The sequence below is a fragment of the Podarcis liolepis genome, assembly GCF_965112155.1.
Source record: "Podarcis liolepis genome assembly, chromosome: 9".
NCBI classification, from domain to species: Eukaryota; Metazoa; Chordata; class Lepidosauria; order Squamata; family Lacertidae; genus Podarcis; species Podarcis liolepis.
Genome location: NC_139564.1, coordinates 43,062,285 through 43,087,893, shown reverse-complemented (window position 1 = coordinate 43,087,893; position 25,609 = coordinate 43,062,285).

Below are 25,609 nucleotides of genomic sequence, written 5' to 3'. Positions count from 1 at the left end.
AGACAACAACATAATCATTCTCCCAGCAGACAAAGGTAATGCCACTGTTGTGATGAACACATCGGACTACCAAGCAAAACTATCAAATCTACTCCAAGACCCTACCTACCAACCTATAAAAACAGATCCCACCACCTATCTGGAAAAAACCACCAAATCCAAAATAAAAGCCTCTCCTATCAGTGAAGAAATCCAGCTAAGAATCATCCCCAGAGAAAAATCATCCAGATGCCCCAAACTCTACGGTCTCCCCAAGATACACAAAGAAGGAACACCACTCAGACCAATAGTCAGCTCCATAGGCTCACCTCTACAAAATCTCGCTAAATTTCTCGCTAAGCAACTTCAGCCCTATGCAGAATCCATCGCTTCACACGTTACAAACTCCTTCCAGTTCATAGAAACAATAAAGAAGCAAAACCTACATCCCGATGACCTACTTGTGAGCTTCGATGTTGTATCTCTCTTCACACAAGTGCCCATTAATGAAGCCTTGACAGCCATTCAAAACAAATACAATCCCCCCGAATACATCCTGGACCTGACCAACCACTGCCTAACCAACACGTACTTCATCCACAATGGACAAAGATACAAACAGATAGAAGGAGCACCTATGGGATCACCCCTCTCACCGGTCATCGCAAATTTGTACATGGAACACTTTGAAACCAATGCTTTAGACAAGTCAGAACACAAACCCAAACTTTGGCTCAGATATGTTGACGACACCTTTGTAATTTGGCCACACGGGAAAGAAAAACTAGATAGCTTCCTCACACATCTCAACAGCCTACACCCCAAAATACAATTCACTATGGAAATAGAAGCCAACAACCAACTTCCCTTCCTTGACGTCCTAATCTACAAAAAACCTGATGGCTCACTAGGACACACTATCTACCGGAAAAAAACACACACCAACCGCTACTTACATGCACAATCACACCACCACCCTGCACAAATAAACTCCGTAGCCAAGACTCTCATCTCCAGAACCAAACGCCTGGCTGACAAAGACCACTTGACAACTGAGTTACAGAATCTCTCAAATGTGTTAATCGCCAATGGATACCAGCAAAACAGGGTTACGAAGCTAATCCAAAAAGAAACACCCCCCAAAAACCAAGACACAGAAGAAAACAATGGCATGGCCCTCCTTCCTTATATCAAGGGCACTACAGATAAAATTAGCAAAATCCTCCATAAACACAATATCAAAACAGCCTTTTGCACCAACCAAAAAATAGCCAATATCCTCAGAAACCCCAAAGATAAAATCCAGTTGGAAAACCAAGGGGTCTATGAAATACCCTGCAAAGTCTGCCCAGCCACGTACATTGGACAAACAAACAGACGAATAAATGCACGTATCGCAGAACACAAGAATGCCGTCAAAAAAGAAGAAAAAACTTCCTCTCTTTTCCAACACATGAAAGAAACAGGACACGAAATTAATTTTGCAGATTCCAAATTGCTCTTTAACATGGAACATCACCACAAGAGAATAATCATGGAAGCCATCGAGATAGAGAAACACCCTCACAACATGAACAAGCGTGACGACACGTCCCGCCTGCCAGACATCTGGAAATTAGCCCTCCCCACAAAAACCGACACCAGAACCAGAGGCACACAGAACGCCATCACCAATCAACCACACCAGACCCAAACCCAGACCCTCTCCACAGATAAATTACAGACACCATCCAGTAGCCAAACCATAGTGGCACCTCCGGATGCTGCACCCCCCTGCAATCCCTACACAGATCTGGCTGGCACAGGGCACAAAACCACAGCTCGCCCCTATACACGAAGCCAAGCCAGAGCACAACTAAGTGCAGTACAGCCATCTTCTCAGAAAAACTCTTCACAAGCTCAAGAGGTCAAGACACGAAAGCTTTAGCAACTAATCCACACCTAATGACCCACCTAAGTGGTACTCAGAATATCACTCAAGAAATCACTCAAGATATCCCTCAAGTAATTAAGGAACAAAAGAAGAAAAGGCACACTAACCTGGGAACTTCCTCTCTGCCCAGAACGTTGGAGGCTATACACCACACCCTCTCAACAGTATTTATAGGAACTCAAACACTGAGATCCTGCTCTGTTCCAGTAACAAGAAGCCGAAAGCACCAGCCTGAAGATGACGAGTGAGACCTCGTCGAAACGTCACCTAGACACCCCAACTCTTACACGGGAAGACACCCGAAGACACCAAAACCTGTATTCCTGTACCCGTGAAAATCTACGAAAGCATATATATATATATATATATATATATATATATATATATATATACACACACACACACACACACACACACACACACACACACACACACAGTGACCTTTGGCAACTGTCGATCTGCTTATAAAACATTTGCTTAATAATTGCATTCTTAGGCACCAGCTGAATAGGAAATGATGCGAATCTTGATGCAAGAGGCCTTTTAAAGTTCTTGATCATAAATCACGATGATCCAGATGTTAAATTTAGTCAAAAGAGTTATTGTAATAAGGTTATTCTTGTATAAAATGGAGGAAGCCTTTTTAGCAATAAAAGGTTAATACATGCAAACTGTCAAGCATGCCCATCACTCTAAAATGATAGCTGGTTAGATGGAAATAGCCCTTTGTTCCTACTTGATTTGAGATTTAGCTTGTGCATGACGCTTGTTCTTCTGCCAATTGGTACACTTTTCTGTAATATATTAAACTAGGCAGAGGGCCTTCTCGGTAGTGGCCCCCACCCTGTGGAACGCCCTCCCATCAGATGTCAAGGAAATAAACAACTATCTGACTTTTAGAAGACATTTGAAGGCAGCCCTGTTTAGGGAAGTTTTTAATGTTTGATGTTTTTATTGCTTTTTAAAAAGTTCTTATTAATATTCTGTTGGGAATCAGATGGGTGGGGTATAAATAAATTGTTGTTGTTGTTGTTGTTGTTGTTGTTGTTGTTGTTGTTGTTGTTGTTGTAGTGATGCAGGCTGCCATAACTGTTGATACACCAAATCAGTGTTATTCTTAGATATTTTTGCACCTAAGAAATGAAAATATGATTGACATATAGAAATGATGATAGGAAATACTGTAGGTAAATAGCACTCCCTTTTGAAATCTGCACTGGCTTCATCCTTAGTCTAACCCTGCACCTGATTCGAAGCACTTATGTTATGGGGCAGCAAACCTTAGATTCTTGCCTGCATTTCATTGAGTACCTTCTTATGATTACGGTCCCCTGGTGGAAAATAATATATACACAATGTGAATTATATTTGCCAGACTAAAGCTTCAGTCCTAAGCATGTTTATTTGTTTGCTGGCCTCATTGAACATGAGGTAACGTACTTCTAAGTAAACATGTATAGGCTCCTGTTGTAAGGTCAGTGGCTCACTCTTTGTCTCTCTCTCTCTCTCTCTCTCTGTCTCTCTCTCTCTCCTTCTCTCTCTCTCTTCCACCCCCCTAGAGGTACAGTATTTAGAAAAATTAGGGGCTTATATAGGCCACAAGATTCACCTTGTATCCATATTTGTATTTGTTTTTTAAAACAATTCTGATTGTTTCTTAGTCACTCTCTTCATTGATCTGTGATTTGGGTTTCAATCTAAATCGAAACCCAAAATTAAGTTCTGTGTTCCCCATTCACTCGTACAGGTAATCTAAAAATGGCTATACTGTTTTCCCCCTTTAGCAGAAGCAGATAAAATTTGCAAACACGGGAACTCCTCTAGAGTAGGTTAACCCTGCCAAATTGCAGACAAATAGATCCAGGGGCTTTTGTGGAGGAAGTAAAAGGGTCACTGTCCTCCATAATCCATATTAGGGCAATACCTTTATTAAGAAAACTGAAAAATATGAAGCTAAGGTGGATTTTTGAAGATCAGAGTATGTTTTCGCTTGTACATTGTTATTCTTATTTTGCTAAACATATAGCAGCTTCATACTGGTTGGCAGAGCATATACCCGTGCTGCCCAGGGCAGGTGTGTTTGCGGTGGCAGCGGGGTGTCTCCTGAGGGGGGGTGGGGTGCGGAGGGTGCCCTTCCAGGCACAGGATAGCTGCTAGGGTGCATAGAGCGGCATGCGTGCCCTGTAGTCAGGGACAGTGCGAGCCACTGATGGCAGACATTTGGTGCAGCGCCCGCCCACCCACGACTCCCAAGCCTCCCCCAGCTGTCAAAACAAAGGGGAAAGGGGAGGGATGCCGTCCAGCAAAGTGGTGCAGCTCCCCCCTTACCCCAACAGCTCGGGGTAGGCTTGGGAGTCGCAGACAGGTGGCACACCAAATGTCACCCCCCTCAGCAAAGACACCTGGGTTGGTCCACCCCCACCACACACCCCTTCCTCCGACTCTGCTCGTTGGGTTAACTTTGTGGCATGCATTTGCACTGGAACTAGAGAAAATGCCCTCCAATAGTTATTACTTAGTGAGCCTGTTCGGAATGCTGCCTGCAGTGTTACAGAGTGCTTCAGGCAATTTAATTTTTTTTTTTTTAAGCAGAGCATCAGGTAATTTTAAACAAAGTTAAATTTAGCTTTTAACTTTTTAAAAAATAATCTGCTGCTCAGTGTTAACAACCAAAATCTTCAAGAAATCTCCAGCACTCCACAGCCTGGTTTCTTGCAAAGTCCATGGCAGGGGTAGGCAACCTAAGGCCTGGGGGCTGGATGCGGCCAAATCACCTTCTCAATCCAGCCTGCGGACGGTCCGGGAATCAGCATGTTTTTTCATGAGTAGAATGTGTCCTTTTATTTAAAATGCATCTCTGGGTTATTGGTGGGGCCTGCCTGGTGTTTTTACATGAGTAGAATGTGTGCTTTTATTTAAAATGCATCCCTGGGTTATTTGTGGGGCATAGGAATTCGTTATTTTTTTTTCCTTTCAAAATATAGTCCAACCCACCACATGGTCTGAGGGATGGTGGACCAGCCCATGGCTGAAAAAGGTTGCTGACACCTGGTCCATGGCCTTAGAGCAAAGCAATACAGTCACATAGAAAAATGCTTTGAATGCAGGGGTAGGCTTGGATGAGGGCTAAAGGACTGAGTATAAAATCTGAGACACTTTGGGTTTCTGTTTTCTACATCCATGAAGTCAGTAAATGACCCCTGGATGGGGTCACACTCTCCCTTAAGCAGCAGGTAAGTAGTTTGGGGATGTTCCTCAGACCCCCTGGAGGTGCAGGTGTATTCAGTGGCTAGGAGTGCCTTTTAACAACTCCAGCAACTGCCATTCCTGAATTGGGGTAGCTTTTACCAAACCACGTAAAATGTCATCATGAGAGAGAGTTCCATCATTGCAGGGCTGCCACTGAGAAGGCCCTGGGTGATCTATTGAAAATGAAAAGCAGTTTAGCAACTCTTCAAAGAAAATGAATGGTGAGAAAATGAGATGCTTATTGAATTTGTTGAAATGAGTATAATCTGATTGAATTCACTGTTGGGTTACAGAAAATCTATGCTACTATTTTCCACTGATAGTATAACAGTCTCCTGCTGGGTAGCATATTTATAACTCTGGAAGAATGGTAGCTAATCCAGCTAACTGAATCAATCCCATCTGAAAGCCAGTTTGATAAAACACCCTATAAAGCTAATATTCTTATATTTTCTCTTTAGAAGTAGTAATTAGCATACTGATCGTTTGAAAAATGTAGCAGATATATTATAGCCGACTGTTACGCATAGTGACTCAGAAGGAAGTCCCACTCGGTTCAAGCATGTTTAGGGCTGCATCCTTAAATATATTTACTAAAATCTGAGCACATAATTATCTGTCCCATTGGCTTTTATAAGTGACTTGTGACACGACTGATGCAGCAGTGCTAAGCAAACTTACTAAGCAGTAAGAAATATGTAAAATATTGCTGTAAATCAATTTCACTAACTCCCACCCTCCCTCTCGCAATCTTCTTGATGTGTTAACTTCAATTGCAGCATGGATGAAGTAATTCTGTGTTAATATCCTACAAATAATTCTCTAATGTAAAATCATTAATGTAAGAAACGAATTGATCTTTAACCAACTGATTTTTCTTATGTACAGTGAATCTGTACAATACAAATACAGTACTTGTGTGCAATGTGTCCTGTAAATTTCATCTTGGTTCAAATATCATTTCTTAGTACTGTCCTAATATTATTGAAGCCATGAATTGTCATCTTCAGTTCTCTTTTTCTAGAGAAAGAGGTGTCAGAACTCACTGTGAATGCTTCCCTGGTTCTCTTATAATGCCAATGGCGCCCACCTGAGAGGTTCCAGAACTGAGCTCTGGTGAGTTCTGGTTGGAAAAAAGCTCTAGTCTCTTGCACCTGTTCTCCATTGCTTCAAATAGATTTCCTTCTTTGAGGACTTTCATACCAGATCCCCTATTTATTTATAGCATTTACAACCTCATGCTTTCTCCAAGGGGCTCCCAGTAATACACATGGTCCCTCTCCCCACCACAACCCATTAATACTCACAGCAATTCTCTGAAGTAAGCTAGGCTGAAAGAGCGGAGAGAGAAACTGAGGTCAGCAACCTCCATGACTAAGTGGGGATTTGGATTCAAAACTCTGTCCCTGGGGTTTCTAATGTGGCACCCAATGTTACCAGGGTGCCTGCTAGTACCTCCTATGGCCCCGCAAAATGTCTCAGTAAATGTCCCACCAGAAATTGACAATGCAGAAGACACAACTTGCTCTTCCTGCTCAGCTCCTGTTTGCACTGACTCAACCTGCCCCAAACTGAATGTGCCCACATTTCGTTGGATGCCAAGATGGAACACCCACCTATCTTCTCATTTTGAACAGAGGAAAAGTGCAAAGAGTTTATTTCTGTGATCGAACGCAGTGTTGACTGATGTAGTTCACTTTTCCTCCACTTGTGGGGTGGGAGTGTGGAATGCCCATACAGTTTTATGGTCCTGTTTCTTTTCCTGCTCTTTTAGATGTGGCAGCCATTTTGTGTTATGCCACAACCCCACAACACTTTCTCAAAACTCCAGATGTGTCACTGGCCCAAAACCACTACACTTCATCCTTGCCTGCCCTTCTTTCTGTGAAAGAGCAAACACAGGATGAAGAATTGCCTTGTGTTTGTACCTTGATACCTTTCCCTACTCAGCAACACAGGCTAACCCTGAGATAAAAAGGATGTAGTACCCTCCCCGGCCTCTCAAAGTCCTGGTCAAACAATAGCCATGCTCCTTCTGCCCTGTGTGCTTCTAGATTGTGTCCCTTCTGTAAGTTATATTCCCCCCCCCTCTTCAGTCACAAGCTCCCTTTGTCCAATGAGCATGCAGAAGATGGGCAAGGGTTTAAAGGGGTTTAACTTACCAAGGCATGGGTAGGGTCAATCGATACAAAATAAAAAGGGAAACTGAGAGGAGGAGGAAGTTGAGAGGGAGAGAAGGAGGGGCACAAGCAAGCAAACTGGGAAGTGAGGGAAAGGGTATCTCTGTGCCTCGAACCAGTACAATTGGCACCAGAATGCAAAAACTGAGACTAGCCAGGAACAGGGAATATGCCACAGGATCAGGAATATAAATTTTTGCAACTGTGTCCTGACTTGGAAGCCCAATAGAAGCAAGAAAGAATGTGTTAAGCTCCCCTTCTCTCTCTCTCTCTCTCTCTCTCTCTCTCTGTGTGTGTGTGTGTGTGGTATGTAGGTTTAAAAATACTCCTCTGCCTCTGTTATCCATTTATTTTTAACTGACCTGAGTGCAAAATGTGTGTTAAGCCTCAGAATTTTGCTTTCATGAGTTACTCCTACCTAATGAAGGTATTGCCCCGACTGTAGCATACAGTTTCTGGTAGAAAGCATGCTTTCATTCTTCTCCATCTCCAATAGATGGCAGTACAGACTTTAAAACCAAGTCACCTTTGATTTAATTTCAGCAACTCCTCTGGCCATTTTCTTATTATTGTAGAGCAATGCAAAAAGCTACATTTCAGCTTGGTGTATTTAATTTGGAATCAATAATATCCACCCTAGTGCCATGTAAAGCATCAAGTGGAAAAAAATGTTAACCGTTTCTAATATTAAAAATCAAATTAAAGTCACATTTCCCAGACATTTCTGAGTAAACATCATTAAGAATGCATTTCCTCCCTCATCTGTACCTCAAGCAGGCATGTCTTTCTAAAATGCCTCCTGGCTGCAATGTGCATTAGAGAGAAGGGAAGCAACACCGAGCTCTCATTTATGGTTCGAGAGTAACAAAGGTTGGTCCTTACCTTCTGCCAAATATTTTAGCAGCAGGGAGTGACATTTTTTACCTGGGAAATAATTGATGAAACAACCTTTTTCAAAGGCATCTAAGATACATGCTTCTTGGCATATCAGAAAAGCTGAGACGAAGAACTTGAGACAAAAGATGAAGAATAAATTGCTGGCGTGCAGAAGGTTTAATCTCCAGCGTCAGGGAAAAACTCCCTCTCGTCCCCACTCTAGTGTAAGGTTGGCATATGTCCGGAAGAAGAAGAAGAAGAAGAGTTTGGATTTGATATCCCGCCTTTCACTCCCTTTAAGGAGTCTCAAAGCGGCCAACATTCTCCTTTCCCTTCCTCCCCCACAACAAACACTCTGTGAGGTGAGTGGGGCTGAGAGACTTCAAAGAAGTGTGACTGGCCCAAGGTCACCCAGCAGCTGCATGTGGAGGAGCGGAGACGCGAACCCGGTTCCCCAGATTATGAGACTACCGCTCTTAACCACTACACCACACTGGCTCTCAGAAGAGCCTGGACACAGCTGGAATACTGCAGCCACAAGCAGTGTCCAGCTTCAAATGGGAAAATTCTGGTGTATGGCTGCCCAAATCTTCAGAAATAACTCAAAAATGTCCAAGCACAACAACTTTTCTGTCCGGATTTTCACTTTTTGAAAGATGGCAACCCTACTCTAGTGATCCATTGACAGTCAGTGTATAAAATACCAAACCAGATGACCAGTGCTTTTGTTCTAAAAAAAATTTTAGGGGTACTTTCATTTTCCTACTCATATTGAAATACTGCCCCTCAATGAGGCCAAACCTAGATTCACAAAATGTTTAGGGGTATGTGTACCCCTGCATCCGCCCCGAAAAAAGCACTGCAGATGACCATAGTCTGGCTCAGTATAAGACAGCCTCCTATGTTCTTTATGTCCCTAGACTTAACTTTCAGTTAACCAGTGGTGATCGCTGCCTCCAAAAAGCAGAGGTGCTGCAAGTACCCTCATCCTGCTCCACCATTCACAGGATGCCTTCTCCTGATTCCACTCACTCAAAATCACTCCACTTTCGTTTCACCAGAGGCAGGTCCTGCTATGAGTCGTGTCAGTTATATGGAACGTCCATATTCAGACCATCGGTCCATCTAGCTCAACCTTACTCTACACTGACTGGCAGTGATTCTCCAGGGGGTCAGATAACTCAGTCCTGCCTGGAGATGATGGGTGCTTCTGTAGGCAAAACAGAAAGTTCGACCACTGAGCTACGGTCTTCCCCAGAACGTTGGGCTAGATTCATTCATTTCATTTCTATGCCATGTTTCCACAAAAGGATCCTGCTCAAAGTGGCTTACAACAAAGAAACAGGGATGCACCTCAAATGCTACAAAAACAATTTCATAATAACATAGCAAAACAGCAGCAAATATAATAGCATACAACCCCCCTCCCCACATTTCAGTACTAAAACTACAACAAGATTACAGCATCCAATAGCAAAAATAACAGGGGAGCTTCACAGTTTCACTTTAGTCCTGGGAACACCCTTTCTGTGATGTTGCTCGCAGTCCCTCCCATTGCAGCAACTTCTTTTAAGACTTCCCAAGGCAAAGAGTGGAAACCAGTGATATTCACGGACTACATATCAACTAGAAAGCAAACTCCAAACACCACCCAATGTTTGCTGCTGTAATACAACACTTATTTTCAGTGCTATTTTTCTGGAAAAAGAGGTGCCGGAACTCACCAGAATGCCTCCCTTATTCTCTTATACAGTGGTACCTCTGGTTACGTACTTAATTCGTTCTGGAGGTCCGTTCTTAACCTGAAACTGTTATTAACCTGAAGCACCACTATAGCTAATGGGGCCTCCTGCTGCTGCCACGCTGCTGCCACACAATTTCTGTTCTCATCCTGAAGCAAAGTTCTTAACCCGAGGTACTATTTCTGGGTTAGCGGAGTCTGTAACCTGAAGCGTATGTAACCCGAGGTACCAGTGTAATGGCAATGGTGCCCACCTGAGAGGTGCCGGAACGGAGTTCTGGCAAATTCTGGCTGAAAAAGGCCCTGCTTATTTTACATAAATCAAATTATTGGGCTTGAGAGGCCAGTGTCTTTCTCAGCACTAAGATCTGAACACAATGCATAGGTGGGATCCAAGCCCTAGCATCAAACTCTATTAACCTCTTTCATGTCCATTCAATAAATTCTCCTTTGATTAAATTACCCTCCCATTTCTCACCTAGATTTGCCTCACGTAATTTTCTCCCCATCTTCACAAAAGAAATAAAATCCCCATTTTCTGTCACACTCCACTTGATTGCAACCAAACCATCCAGGCCCAGCTGTTTCTCCTGCAGTCATACAGCCTCATCCTATGTACAGTGGTGCCCGGCAAGACGAATGCCTCGCAAGACGGAAAACCCGCTAGACGAAAGGGTTTTCCGTTTTGGAGGTGCTTCGCAAAACGAATTTCCTATGGGCTTGCTTCACAAGACGAAAATGTCTTGCGAGTTCCTGCAGGTTTTTTCCCCTCCCCCCCCTTTTTCCCAAGCCGCTAAGCCGCTTATCAGCTGATCCTAAGCTGCTAAGCCGCTTAACAGCTGATCCGCTAAGCCCGCTAAGCCGCTAATAGCGCTAATCCGCTAAGCTGCTAATGGGCTTGCTTCGCAAGACGAAAAAACCACAAGACAAAGAGACTCGCGGAACGGATTCTTTTCGTCTTGCGAGGCACCACTGTATTAATACAGCCTCTGCTCTTCCCTCTCTCTGCATCCAGCCTAAAGTGGCAGGAGAGAGAACAAAGCTGCTGAAAAGTAAAAGAGTAAATGTAGGGGCAGGTGTCTAAACATCAGCCTGTGGTGCCACCATGAGCAAAATTCATGACTCCATCCCCCTGCACAATCCACATCCTCACATTACAGGGACCAATGCTTTGCTCAGCTCTCATGTGGAAGGGCAGGCTGGGAACAACCTCCATGAACTATTTTCATGCATCTGAACATCACAGCCATACATTCTGACCACCATCTTAAAAGAGAGAAAGCACGGTTAAAAAAATCAATTTCACATTGATTTTTACTGTGGACTTGTTTTGTTTGGGGTTTTTATGTGCCATTAAGATGGCAGTTCAGCACATTGTGTGCACTATACGATGAGCAGCATCTGCTGATTATTGTAAAGAGGCACAATAAGTTTTCTTCTTCCAAAGGAAACCCATCCTGTACACATTGCCTTGAACTTTGGCTGCCTCTGCTGTAAAGGGAGTACAAATATAATTGCTCAAAATCCTCACATTTAAAGCATCATTTTGAATTATTGTCCTCTGCCACGTCAACATCTGGAATGGGTCCCTTATGCTCTCCCTCTCCCTTGCATCAGCTTTCTGTCTCCGCCTTTAATGTCATTTGAAAGCATCTCTTTTTCCTCCGCTGCTCATGTCTCTTAAATAATAAATAAAAGAGAGGATAGAAATAAACTCTGAAAAACAGGCTGGTTGAAGTTGAGAAGGAAAGCACTTAAAAAGTGAAGTATGGGAAGTCTGTCGTTGCCAATTATTGACTTTTGTGATCTCTTTATTACTGGTCTGCAAAATGTTCTCTTACTATAGCAATAAATAGCACAGATTTTAAGGACTCTGGAGTAAGTGGGTTGCCCAGCAGTACACCATGGGCACTTCCTGCCTGTTGCTATTTTGCGAATGAGATTCAGTTGCAGATTCAGATTGCGCAACTGAAGTGGGTTTGGTGCTATCATGCAACGATGCTGGTTTCCATCTCTCCCCCTTAAAAAAATTAGGCTTTTTGTGGTAAGGAAAGTGATGGGGAAATGTGTGGTCCAACATTTGCTTGTTGCGAAGTCATATAACCTGCTTGAAAACACATCAGAATGAATGCTGAAAAAATAGCTCGCATTGTATTACCTCCCCGCAAAATGTGCAAACAGTTCAGGATGAATGCTCAAGAAGCAGGCTAAGACTATTGTGTCATCCTCGTAACACTCAAGTCCACAACATCTGGAATTGGGGAGGGGTCGCCTAGTTAAATAATTTTTTTTTCTATTGGAAGGTTTTAGGTAGGCAGCTGACTGAGAGCAGCCTGAGCATGGTAGGGTGGTGCCTCACTTGCCCTTATGGACCAAACACCACTGGTGATGACTGAGCTCATTCTGAAACAAGTGGAAGGGGGTTCATTACTTCTCTCAATACAGGCTCACTGGCAATCTGTATGCACGGTCAATCTGACATTCAGTGCTGAAGATTTTCAAAAGCAACCTCAGCACAGTAACATCTATCCTGCCATGCTAGCATAGATGGTATAATTCACACCATGTTGTCTCTAGCAAAGTATATAAATGTATGGGTAAGCCAACATGATGCCCTGCAGATGTTATTGACCCGAACTCTCATCAGCCCCAGGCAGCATGGTCTGTGCTTAGGGATGAAGGCTGCAGTTCAACACATCTGGCCTCCAGCTCCCATTAGCCCCAGTCAGCAATGCCAATGTTTAGGGATAAGGCTTATAGTCCAAAACATCTGGACAAAGGACTATGTTGGCTATCCCTATGCAATTAAAACAACATAAAATCAAGCCATTTGCAACTAAGACTTCATACATCAACTGTATCAACACAGCTTCTGCTGTGTTGAAGATATCTTTGCAGCTATCCTTGCATGTGCACCATGGGCAGAATGCGGTCCCTTTAGGGAAGAGAAACCTAATCAAGGATAGGTCAGGAGAGCTTTTCTTCTTAGCAAAACTGCAAGCAATGCACAGAGTCTGCAGCAATTATCCAGTTCTTCTGCTGAAAAGAAAGCAGACTATCCTGGATATGTTGTGCTGGGACTCCTGGCACGTGTTCGCATCTGTTCTAAAGCATTATTTGCAATGAAATTGTCAGTCATTCACAGAGACCATGCTTATAGGTCTTTGCACACCAAACGCCGTCTTCCAGGAGGTTTTATCATCCTGGTAATCTTGTAGCAATGGTTCCCCCTCCCCTTGCTCTCCTTTTGGAATAGGGCATATAAATATTATTGGTATCTTCAGCCAATTTAAGAAACGGCATTTAAGAGAAGTACAGTTTTGTCTGAATGTTATTACATTTCCGTGCTCTTTGAAGTTGATATCATTACCGTGAGTTCAGAATAATTATATAGCAGAGAATGAGAAGCTGGAACAAGAAGGAATCTAAATTCGACAGGGTGTTCTGTATCTTTTTACTGTATCATTAATTGTATGACAATGTAAGAATTGTACATCTCGTTTAAAGAATCTAACCTTTTACACATCATTGAGTACAAATGTGGTATAAGACAAAGCCATCTTATTTAGTTATTTCAGGCCTGTCAGGCAGAGCCAGCTCCAGAAGTTAAATAGGGAGCTGAGCAAAAAACAAGTAGAAATCAGCTGAAGAATAATTCCCATGCACAGTGATTCAGTCATTACCAAAAGGCTATCTGAACACTTACTTACAATTCTCAGTCAAAAACAAAATTCTGCATGAAGTCCTGTGCTGTATTGTTCAGGTCACCTCCATTTTTCAGGAGGAATTTAGCTGCATAGCAGAAAGTTAGGCTTCATGTAATTAAAGTGGATTAAAGTACTCTGTAAGAAATCCACTAAAAAACAACAACAACCCCACAGAATTTTGTGGTTAGGGAAGTGTTGGGGAAATGCGCTAAAAAGTGTGCAATATAAGACTGATTAATTGGACGACGTGTGACTACCATGTAAGCAAATCAAGATGAATGTTCATTGTCGTATGAGCTCCCTGCACACAAATCAGAACAAATACTCAACAAATTCTGGACAGCATCTAACTTCTGCACAAGCTTTACATGCAAGCAAAACAGGATGATTGCTCAACAAAAAGGTAATCAGGAAGAATATTCAGAATTAATTAAACGAAGCAAGATCTCAAAACTAAGAGCTAAGATGCTCATCTCTCCAGGAAGTGGCAACAGAAGAAATTTGGGCCAATTTCTGTACATAGAACAAGCACTCCTTGGGCTTCTGAAGCAACCTGGGGACTTGCCCTGTCCCCACAGAAAGCTGCACACACAAAAATAGAAAAAGAGTGCATGAAATCCAGACTGCCCAAAAGAAAAGTTACTAAGGTTGAGGTCAAATGAGGCTATTTAAGTCTATTTGGGAGGCATCTGGGCTGCATATGAGGAGCTGAGATGGGGTTAAGGATGAGTAATCATCCTTAATCAACAATAATCAACAATAACACAACCATCAACAATGAATTTTTTTTAGATCAGGAAGTGTGTAGAGCCAAGGAGGCTGCATAGTGATGGAAAAACATTTATTGGAAAGAAACACACACATAATACCCTTAGTCATCTTGCAATGACTAAAAAAAATGGAAGACCAATTCTGATAAAGAACTAGTTTCTTTCCATTAAGCATTTCTCTGCAGCCCCCTTGTGCAAAATAAAATTTCACTCTATAAAATTTGATATTTTCTCATTGTATTTTGTCATATGATGTTTTCCTGCTAAGTTCTCCCCCACCCTACCCGCAACAGATACACGTTACTTCTCAAAACGTGCAGCAGCCTTCCCAACAACATTTGGAGGGCTCCCAGTTGGGGAATACTGCCGTACAGTAATATATTTGAACATTGCAGATAATGTTCAAATAGATTTCAGTCTAAGCAGAATATTTGTATAACATATGGAGCTTATAAACATGAGTAATATATACTGTATTCTTAATATATATTTAAGTTAACGTTTATGAATATATATATATATATATATATATATATATATATATATATATTCAACTGATCACGGAGATATTACTGTAAGACTGTTTGAAGAAGACTAGATTCAAATGCTTCGGTAGGCAATCGTCTTTCAGATGCATCACTTAAAGGAATATTTCCATCTATTAGCTGACTGCATATATTTTTTCTCTAGGAATACTTCCATATACTGGAATGCCCCCTGGCTGGAGAAAAGAAATCTGTAAAATGCCTTTAGCAGTCATCATGTTCACATTTTAGCTGCTATCTATATTTCTACCAGAGCTATTAACACTTTACTAACAATTTCATTTGCTGTGATTCTTTAAATGATCTGGAAAACAAAAGATAAAACACTTCCGAAACAGATGCTTGGGAGCCACAGTAGCAGGCTAAATCTTGCCATGGGGTGTCTGTTAATGGAGCTGATTGTTTGTACTTCCAACCGCAGGGTAAATCCATTATGGTGTCCTCTGTATTGCGAGTACCTTCAGAAGGAGGTTGTAGTTACAACAGTTCTAGAGTCCACAAACAACCATTTCCTGACACAGATATAAATACCAGTAACCCTTGTGGTTTTTAATGAAGCCTGATCTTCTTCATTGCTGGTTCCCAGAAGCGAGTAGGTGATTACTGTTGGCATCCTCATTACTGAGCAAGAGGAATGGTTCTTCTTTCCACATTTCCTCCCAAGAAGAAAGGAGCCATTTTCAGCACCAGTAGGAATTAGGGGCATATTTTATTTTATTTTACTTATTGTATTTGTATCTCACCCTTTTCTCTAAAGAACTTGAGGCGACACACATGGTTCTCCGCTTCCACATTTAATCCCTCCACAATAACCCTGTGAGAGAGGTTAGGCTGAGAGGCAGTGACTGGCCCAAGGTTACCCAGTGAGATTCATAGCACAGTGGCCATTTGAACCCTGGTCTCTCAGGTTCTGGTCTGGCACTCTAACAACTACACAACACTGTTTTTGTTCTGGGGATTAGGGTCCTGCAACTGCTTTTTCTCCATGTTCATTGAAACATGTGACTAAAATAACTTGTGGTTTGGTCCTAAGGCAGCTTTGAAGTAACAGCAATAACCATAATAGGGTCAATTTCTTTGGGAGCGGAAGAGAAACTTGTTTTATGACTTCTGCAGCAAGCAACCCATGTCCTATCTGTCAACTTCATAAGAAGAGTCCTTCTAGATCAGGCCACTGATTCATCTAGTCCAGCATGCTTTTTCTCACAAGTGGCCAATTAGATGTCAATGAGAAGTCCAAAAAAATGACCTGAGCATAAACAGCACTCTCCCCACTTATGATTCCCAACAACTGGTAGAACAAATGTTTTAGACACCGGTGGGCACTCAGTACCTTGATTCTTGAACAACAACAACAACAACAATAATAATTTATTTATACCCCACCCATCTGGCTGGGTTTCCCCAGACACTCTGGAAGGCTCACAACAGAATATTAAAAATACAATAAAACATCAAACATTAAAAACTTCCCTAAACAGGGCTGCCTTCAGATGTCTTCTCAAAGTCAGGTAGTTGTTTATTTTCTTGACTTCTGATGGGAGGGCGTTCCACAGGGCAGGCGCCACTACTGAGAAGGCCCTCTGCCTGGTTCCCTGTAACCTCACTTCTTGCAGTGAGGGAACCACCAGAAGTCCCTCTGAGCTGGACCTCAGTGTCCAGGCTTAATGAAGGGGGTGGAGATACTCCTTCAGGCTGAGGCCGTTTAGGGCTTTAAAGGTCAGCACCAACACTTTGAATAATGCTCAGAAATGTACTGGGACCCAATATAGGTCTTTCAGGACTGGTTATACGGTCTCAGTGGCCACTCCCAGTCACCAGTCTAGCTGCCGCATTCTGGATTAGCCCCTCGTAGAGCACATTGCAGTAGTCCAAGTAGAAGATAACCAGAGCATGCACCACTCTGGCGAGACAGTCTGCAGGCAGGTAGGGTCTCAGCCTGCATACCAGATGGAGCTGGTAGACAGCTACCCTGGACACAGAATTGACCTGCACCTCCATGGACAGCTGCGAGTCCAAAATGACTCCCAAACTGCACACCTGGTCCTTCAGAGGCACAGTATTGGCAATACTACCAATAGAAATAACAATATGAATGTGCAAATGAGAATTATCTCTGTCTCACACTTCTCTAACTGCCTGCATATGTCCACGTGGCAAGCATGGCACACTATGCTGGCTAACCTGCAGACAGAAGCATCCATGTACATTTCCCCAGTTGGACAGGTAATTGCTTTTAAAGGGCTCTGTCTGACCTGCATTGTGTATAGGGTCTGCTCAAGGTAGCTCATAATTGCCTTTGGCTGACATATGGCATTTGCCAGGTCAGAATAGCGGCAGAAATGTATTAGAAAGAGTGACAACCATTACAGCACCTAACACCAAAGGTATGTGAACAGGTTATATATACATTGGAGGGGGACCACTAAAAGCATATATCCTTTAAAAATGGGTATGAAATGGCTTTGTAACTCATGTTTTCAGGTTGACTTGTTTCAGATAAAACCACAGCTAAGATTTACCACAGTAGGTCAGGTTCAGACAAAACACAAAAAGTATGTTGAATTGAAATTGGAAGCGAAAGCTTCCAAATGCCTCCTCGTGGTTGTGATGAAGAAGGAGCGGTGAGTGCCTGAGACTGAGAATAGGCTCATTCCCATCATCCTAAACCAGTGCTGGATTTAGGGCAGTGCATGCGGTCCCCTGCCCAGGGTGCTGAGTTGAGAGGGTGCTAAACTGATAAGATCCATAATTGAGAAAATCAATTTGGGGGTACCAAATTTTGGGCTTGCTCAGGGTGCCATACTACCAAGATTACCTAAATCCACCCTGTGCTAAATGCCATCTAGATGCAGCCATTGACTTTGCAGAGGTAAATACAACACACTCAGGTCTGCCATAGGGCTTATTTCAAGTCACAAATCCAAGGTGAACTGCTCCACCTATTTCACAAAGACTTCTCAAATTTTCTTTCAAATGTTGTTCAGATACAAGCCCTAAGGAACACAGGCTCTAATGTTTGTAATGTTTGTTAATTTGCTAATTAAAACAAAAGTCATTTTTCACCTTCAGTGCAATTGGCCCCTTGGTCCCTCTGTCCATCAATCTGGAGCTCTGAACAAGACATATGTGTGTGCATTGTTCACATGAACACTCTGTATATGCTGGGGAGCTTTTGTAGAGGTTCCAGTCATACTGAGCATGCCTAACTATATATGTGCTATTAAGACTCTCGAATGAAAGTATGGAGTCAGGGCAACAAGTGTGGTCGTAATTCTGCTTCCCTCCACGCATTCAATGAGGAGTGAAAAACGACCGTGATTGTGAGTAAATCTGAAAAATAGTGGCTGGATCGCTCCTTTCTGCTCACACTAGTGTAGTTGTTGGCAGGAAGTAAGGCCTGGTCTTTGAGCTACTGGCACAGCTATAAAATAGTTTCATTCAGTATATGAATTGAGCATGGGGTTATCCGTGATTAAGTTCCATTTCTTTTCAATTAGACTTAAGTGGGCTCCACTGTGCTTGACGGTGACCACTGAGTGTGATCCATTTCCCATGCAGGTTAACGGCATAACTTGCATTGATCCTCTGTTCAGCTGGATTGATTCCATTGTTTCTAATTAGTAGAAACTATTCAAGTTATTATTTATTTCCATTAAACAATGGTTCTAAATCCATGGAACAGTAGTCCCAGCAGCATGGTAATTATCTACCCCAGCCATCTATAGCAATATATTTATTCATTTAGTTATTGGATAGCTGGGGGACCTGTTGAACTCCAACTCCCATTATCCCTGACCATTCACACTACTGGAAGGAATTGGAGGGAACTAGTGGGAAGGGTGCAGTTTCCCTGGCCCTGTTCCATTTGTAAGGGTTGAAGTCACTTGCTTTTTTGTTATGGTGCAAGGGATAACCCAGTTAATGCAGATTTTTTTTTCTAAGGGTGGGAGCAACAAGATATATATTCTATTGCTTGGCCAAATGTTATTTACGTGAGTGATCCACCAACTGGAGCACTACCTGGGAAGATTTATGTACAGGAAATTCAATAACCATTTAAGGTCAATTTTTCCCTTGTGTTATAGTGATAGAAATCTAGAGTAACTCCACAGCATCAATCATGTCTCACCAGATTTATTAAACCCATGTAACTCAGCAGAAAAAAAGATGGGTCTTCCAAATCAAGAAATATAAGCCCTATTACATTCTATAGCGCTGCCATCTGAGAAAATGCAGACTGCAACACTGAAAATCTAGGGTGTTCGAACCACTTTGGGTCTGCTGTTTTTCCTTAAGAACTGCAGAGATCCTTGAAAGAAGATAGGCATGTTTCGTTGTTTATATTGTTTTTCAATTATACAGAATTACTCAGTCTCCTGTATCATCTTTATTCTCAATGAAGTCCAAAAACAATCAAGATGTCACAAAACAGGAAAGCAGTGATGGTTTACCCCATCTAACTGTCCTTGTTTGTAGCAGCATTACCATGCACTTCTGTCTAACTTCTTACAATATTCCCTCACCAATCCGCAAAGATTTGATCCACTCCCAGACTGAGACTGAACATTCCTTCAGAATTCTAAGTTAAAATATCACATTTAAAAACTAAAACACCAAACTTTAAAAAATCAAAAATTGCAGTTTCCACAGAAAAGTTTCAAGCCATGTCACACTGATTTTGAGCCACCTGAAGCATGCTGTTTTCTTTTGGCCTCAGATACCTATTTGCAGAGTGGCAAAGGAAGTAATGTGTTTTTGGTGAGCATAGCATCTGGATTCTGGATACAGTAGACCTGCAACTTATGTGAGGGTTATGTTCTGGGGATAGTGCACCAAGCCAAAATCTTGTATAGATAAAACACACTGGGTGTGATGACAGGTGGGATTGCCAAAGTTTTTTCACCAGACGCCAACCCCCTTTCCACTCCCATATATATATATATATGTGCAGAAGTTAAATGCACATAAGTTGTGGGTCAACTATGTAGTATGCACAGGGAGAAATATCTGGTCTACAGGACCAATTCAGCCTGTCAGTAGTCCCAGTTTGACCCATGAGGCCATTTACCCAAGCCCCATGCCGCAGTAACTAAAGATATTTGCAGATTATTGCCACTGGCAGAAAAGTGGCACTGTCATCAGTGCCAATTTCGGGGGAGATCTTGCCTGAAATTGGTACCGGCATCTCTGCTGCTGGTGGAAGCAGCAGGACTGGTGGGGTTCCTGTGAGACTTCTGCCTTGGGGGCTCCTGAGACAGTGCCCTCCCCCTGCCTAATGGCTGGGTCTGTCCTGCCCTTCTGTGATGTAAAGAAAGAGAAGCAACACAACCCTATGCATCTCTACTCAGAAGGAAGTCCCACTGAGTGTGTAAGATTGCAGCCTCAAGATCTCAGCCCACAGGAAATTTATCTGGGTGGTCCCATTACTGAGCCCAAGCAATTATGAATAGAGTTCCAGGTGAGCAGCAGGATGACTTAGGAGGGATAGGGTATTTTGTTGTTGTCTGTTTATGTCTGTATTTTCCCCCAGTCTTGGAGAGAACTAAAATATGGACTAATATAAAAACAAATATTCTCCAAAATAAGAGTCACAAGTAATGGTTCTGGGAAGCCTATGAATATTGATGAGCCACCAGACTGAAAAGAACTTCAGTTCTAAAAGAAGCAGGAGCTCTGGTCCATAAATCATTTTTCTACTTTTCTTCTGTTTTATGCCTGTGAGGGAAAAGCAACTTGAGAGTGTCCCCAGCAGAAATCTTCAGTGAAGTGAACACAATAGGAAGCAAGTGTTGGTTATTCAGGAGAGAATGGAGACATGCCAGATCATTTTATAAGTTCTGAATCAGTACATCAGTACGCATCTGTAAAAAAAAAAAAAAAGTGATACAGATTTTTACTGGCTAAAAGCATTGGCTAAAACGAGTGACTGTTCCACAGGGACTCCTGTGCATTTAAGACCATTTACCAGAGGTGGGGGAAAGAGCTCCAGGAGCCAAATGCAACCCCATCTATTTTTATGTCCCCCAGGCCACACCCCTCAGCAGCACTGCTCCATTCTGCTCTCTCCTTTTTGCCTGTCTTCATTGTATTGTTATAGGTTGGGGGGAGGGGCTCCTGAACCCTAGAGGAGTTTGATTATTTGGGATATGAAGGGAGAAATACCTAGTGTATACAAAACAGCTGGGCTTGCTAGGCTATTAAGAAACAATACAGGGCTATTGTGGGCCATTTGGCAATGCAAAAGAACTGTCCTCCCCTCCCCAGCCTGACATGTAAACAGAATCAGGAGATTTTGAAGGGTGCTCTGGGTAACTGGAGTTTGGGGCATGAGACTTGGAATAGCTAATTAAAGAAAGAGATCCAGGCTGATGCCCAACTTTTGTAATAGTATCCTTGAACTGTGACAATGTGTCTTCCCTGGTTTGGGCATGGAGAGATATGTGTGGGCCCATGTGTAGAAGACACTGAATTTTGTATGGTTGGAATGGTTTTATGCCACGGTAAGAGTTACATCAATTTCTCTGCCCACCTTTGCCTCTGGTCCTGTTCACTGCTGCCATACAGTCCTCAAAAGGTTACCCATGTGCAAACATGACCCTCAGGCTGATACACGTTCCTCACCTATGCTCTACATTGGCATTGGTCTTAAATGCCTGCTCATGACTCATGATTCCTAACCTAGCACTAACATGGGATGTCAGTCATTATATCTAACCAGCTTAATGGTCAAACTACATGTTACTGGAGAAATATGGGAGAGGTTTGTGCATATCACTGGCTATTTGCTTGACTCAAGACTTCATTATGATTCATATATATTCCTCATTGTGGATTTGTCTGAATTTCTGTAAGACCACCTAAGTGTTTAGTGCTTTGGTATTTCTTTAAGGGTTCTGAGAACTCTCAGCACAGGCTATGGGGATTATATCCTAGAGCAAATCCAAATGTCACTGTCTACCCATCAAAACAAATGGGAAGAAAGCCCTATAACTAGATAAGAATTCCCTGGACAGCCGCAAAAGGTTAAATCACTCACTCTGTTGAACACATTGAGCCTCTGCACCTTATTTTCAACCCTTAATCTGGGATGTTGAGTTTTAGTCTTTCCAATCCTACAACACCTTTTTGAGAGCCTTGTCTTCACAGGTTTATGCATAAGATATTCCAAACAGAAAAAGTCTCTTTTTGGAATATCTTATCTTAATGTTAGTTTGTAATATGAGCTGTGCTTCAATTGCAAAGCAATTTCATCATTAAGTGATCCAAATGCTGCCAGAACAGCAGTAAGCAATACAATTTTTTTAGAAAAAGAGGTGCCAGAAGTCAAAATGGACACCTTCCTTGCTGTTTTATAATAGCAATGGTGCCTACCTGAGAGGTGCCAGAATTGAGTTCCTGTGAATTCCAGCTAAAAAAAAAAAAAAAGCCCTGGCAACAAGCTAATTCAGATGGATTTCTACCGCCTACCCCCTTCACACCCAGATTTTGTCTTTACAGAAACAAAACAAAAAGCATTCATATTCATAGATTAGATTTAAAATTTATGGCTATGTGGCTTTTCAGGTAAGAAACCATACATGATCAATACAAAGTTCAGTTGATTGTTTAATCAAATACTTATTCTAAAAGGATACCTAGCAGGATGCTAACAATACAGCAGTGGTGAACAGAAAGAAATAAGGACAGAAAGCTCTTTTTAAAAAAAGTAAGTTAAAGGAAGGATTTTTCCTTAAAACATAATTCTAACACAGATCTCAGGTGCTCCAGCTTTCCACATGCCATGTCACAGGCAGCTGCAGAATGCTGGAGACATTTTTAAGAGCAACAACACAAATTTAATATAAATTATTATGAAAGAGATGGGGAAAATGAAGGCCCTTAAACAGATGAAGAAAATGTTTGAAAGACAAGTTTTGGCACAGTACTAATTTAGATACAGGGACAAAGTAAAGTTGGCTCCATCCAGTCAGGAGTGACCCACTTATTCCACTTGTTTTGACCATCACACTTCAGAAGCTCAGGATATGCAAGATGATCATAAAGCATATTACAGTCCCTGGAAATGTTTCCAAATAGAAGCAGCTCCACAGTGAGGAGCAAAAATTTTCAAGCTGCTTACTCAATAGATTGACCACCCTGTGTGCTGCACTCTATTAACACACACACATATGAGAAAACATTAATTTGTGGTGGTTTTTTTATTTAAGTAATTGCATTTTAATATGAAGAGTCACTTGCTTGCTGAAAAGAAACACAGTTCCAACATGAAAGTTATTGGGGTCAATAGTACTTCTGTGTAAACAGTAAAGATCCAGCAGCAATGAAGGCAACACAATGCTCGAGATTTACCAGTGTTAAATTTACAATTACTGAAAAGTATAATAATGACTTAAGAACATTTTAATTCAGGCAGCCTTATGACTGTCACCTACTGTACATGCAAACAATATGGCAGCTCATTTCTGAAATGTTCTTTTTCTCCCCTCTGGCCCAACGAACTTATTTGATTGGCTTTGAAGCAAACCTTGATTTAACAACAGCTAAGCACTTTCAGGATGACCCAAAGGTGACTGTAGGAAGCTGGCAAGCAGCGAAGAGACCACAGAAGCTGCAATTTAGCTTTGCACTAGCAGCACATTGATACAGTTTAGTGGTGTGTGTCACTGTGCGTCAACTTTCACAGTGACCCAAAGCTAATTCAGCTGAGCTTGTAGGTAGTTTCAAGAGACCCTAGATCCAAACAAGTCAGCCTGTGGAAGCCAACTTTAAACCATGGCTTTATACATTTTCCCATTCATTTGAATGGGGCTCTGTTATATCCCAAAATTATTCTGGTACCCTCCTTGATTTTTTAAAAAACAAGTGACTCTAAGGGTGGGGCTGTGGATGAGGCAGAAACAATGGGGCACAACTGATCCCATTATTTCTAAGGATATATGAAGTAAAACAATTTTGCTTTTAAAAAGCTCTATGGGGTTTTTGGGGGCCACGGGGGCAGAACTTCTGGGTAATATTGCAAACCCATTGATGGGAGAATGTTCTGGAACATTCAGCAATATGGCTACAGACACAACATACCAACATTATCATAACTACAGTGATATTAACTGAGGTCATTCATCCGCATTCCAACTGGAGGGTATGGTAATTTTGCTTATGAACCAATTAGATACCACTCAGAAAGTATATGCCACTATAACAATTGCATCTTTTGAGTCACTATGCAAAAAGCCCTAACTTCATTTTTGATTACTCCATTGCCATAAGAATTTTGTGTTAAATTGTCCAGTCCAAAGAAAGGCTTCAGTGCTGCAATACAATATAATCTTGCTTGTCTATAAAAGTCGGTGAAAGTTAAAGAATGCTTGTGTGCATGTCCCACAGCCTGAGTCGTGTCCGCTTTGCTCTTAGGTCTTTCATTTTTGCACTGTCTACAAATCAGATTAATACAAACTTTGTGTGCAACTCCTTAAAAGGAGGAAAATATCAAGCTGTGCGTAAATCATGCATAAATGTCCTGCCAACTTAATTAAAGCAGTTAGATTCAAATGAAAGACTTTTGTCACAGCAATTAACAAAAATTAGCATGCTATTATGGAATGTGGACGAGGTTTTCCCAATTCTGTATTCAATACGAACCCTTGCAATGTATGAAATGAAATGTGCTGAATATAATGAGACCATAATTTTAGAGACAGTATTAGGAAGATATTGCAAAGTCTAAAGATATGAAAGAAGATTATATTGTCAGCATTTTGCAGCATATATATATATATATATATATATATATATATATATATATATATTCTGTGGATGTGAGCATGGAACTAGATTTCATGAGGAAACTTCAGGATTTCAAATCCAAGCTTTCCTTATAATGTGGAAATTGGTAAAGTGGGGCGAGACGTTTCCCCCTACTTTCGCTGCACCATTCATGTTCAGCAAACTGTGTTACAGTGGAGGGGGAACACAGAAGAACATAGTTCTAGGATGTTTTTCAGAGCAGGACTGACAATGTTACCTGACCAAGCACCAGAGTAATTTATATGTTCTCATTCTTCTGGCAAGTCAATGAAGTGGTCATGTGGCTTTCAAGTTTGTTTAGGACAGATTAGCATCAAGGAAACCAATGAGGAAAATTATCAACTAGAGTCTAGACACTCCCCCCCCTTTTTTCCTTGGTTGGGTTCCTGCTTCACATTAGTCATTTAAATGGTATAACTTTTCAAGGTTATTTGCAAAGGTGCCAATTCCCTGGGGCCCTGGGTGCCCAAGAACCCACAAAATTCCCCATGAAGGGGCCAGACATTCACAAATTTCAGTGCCAGGGCCATGCACACTGCATGGCACCCACAGCCCTGGGCACCCAAGATTGTAGGGCCACGTTGGCACTCCTAATTTAATTTAATTTCTAATTAAAAGCTAACCATGCCTCTTTAAAGTGGTATGATCCTGCTTTAAATTTTTGTGCAGATTGTGCCATAGTTATGCCGGGGGGAGGAATCTGTGCAGTATGAAACTGTGATTGGATGAGGAACGTATGACATGAACGATGAATACAGTTGCTTGGAAATGTGAACAGTTCTTTTTTAGGGAACATCATACAACTTTTGTGTAGGCCCTCCA